The sequence below is a fragment of the Chaetura pelagica genome, unplaced genomic scaffold, assembly GCF_000747805.2.
Source record: "Chaetura pelagica isolate M959 unplaced genomic scaffold, ChaPel_1.0 scaffold232, whole genome shotgun sequence".
Taxonomy (NCBI): domain Eukaryota; kingdom Metazoa; phylum Chordata; class Aves; order Apodiformes; family Apodidae; genus Chaetura; species Chaetura pelagica.
Genome location: NW_009952441.1, coordinates 836,760 through 837,967, shown reverse-complemented (window position 1 = coordinate 837,967; position 1,208 = coordinate 836,760). Strand labels below are relative to the sequence as shown.

Below are 1,208 nucleotides of genomic sequence, written 5' to 3'. Positions count from 1 at the left end.
GATCCCCGTCCCCAGCCCTGCCCAGGCCCCACTGCCCCACGTCCCGCAGCACCACATCCACAGGGCTTGGAAACCCCCCAGGGATGGGGACCCTGCCCTGGGCTGGGACACCCTGACAGCACTTTCAGCTAAAATAAGGCTCCCCTGGCACAGTTTGAGGCAGATTCCTCTTGTTCTGCCACTTGTTCCCTGGGAGGAGAGCCCTGCCCTGGTCCTGCTGGCCACGCTAGTGCTGGCAGAAGCCGGGTGGCCACCCGGGCACACGCTGGCTCATGTTCAGCCGCTGTCAACCTCCGTCCCGTCCTGATGGGCACGGTCCAGCTGCTCCCCCCACGCCTGCAGCATTCCATGGAGATGCTGTGGCCCAAGTGCAAGACCCAGCACTTGATCTGGAGGTCCCGTCCAGCCTGGATTCCATCAGTCTGGGAGTCTCAGACCCCTGAACTGCCACCCCACCCTTCACTGCCCTGTGCCCACTGATGAGTTCCCCCTGCCCCTCCAAGCCCTCCCATTTCTTGCTGAACTTGTCCCCACCCCAGTCTCCACGTCCCCCATCCCTCCCCCGGGCTCTGCCCAGTACATCCCAGTCTCATACTGGGCAGCCCAGCACTGCCTACACCCCCACATGCTGTACTGGGAATTAACTCACACACACGTACGCCCACCCCCACACACACCCTTTGGCACCCACAGCTCCCCTGAGACCCCCAGAATGAGACTCGGAGACCTCAGAAAAGGCAAATCCGATATAAATAGCGATTTACAAAGAATACAAAAATAGAAGGGGCTGCGGTGCCCGGAGGGGCTGTAGTGCTTGTGTGCGAGCCGTGACCCCGGGCCGGGGCTCCAGCAGCCCCCTGGGATCCCCCCTGGGGCCCCCTGGCCAGCACAGCCCCATGGGAAGCAGAAAATGTGCAGTGGAGTTTGGCTGAGGGGGGTAACGGGGCCTCAGCCAGGAGGGGGGACCCTGGGGGAGGGTCCAACTCCCACTGTGCTCAGAGCGACTGCCCCCAGCACCCAGGGGTACAGGAGCTGCCACCCTCCTCGGGGGAGGAAAGAGTAAAAAAAGCAAAAGTGCATCAATCTACACGTCCTGCCCCAAACCTGCGGGGGCCTGTGAGCCCCCCCCGGCAGCTGCTGGGCCGGGGGCACAGCCTGCAGGGTCTGGGGGGCCGTGGGGTCCACGCAGCTGAGGAAGGGGCAGGGCT

The 1,208-nt window shown here is 63.7% G+C and overlaps 1 protein-coding gene across 1 annotated transcript in view; it reads right to left on the bottom strand.

Moving 5' to 3' along the window:
- The window catches only part of VPS4A (vacuolar protein sorting 4 homolog A (S. cerevisiae)), an 11,608-nt gene that overhangs the window by 3,066 nt on the left and 7,334 nt on the right, over positions 1 to 1,208 (bottom strand). The window lies entirely within an intron of this gene.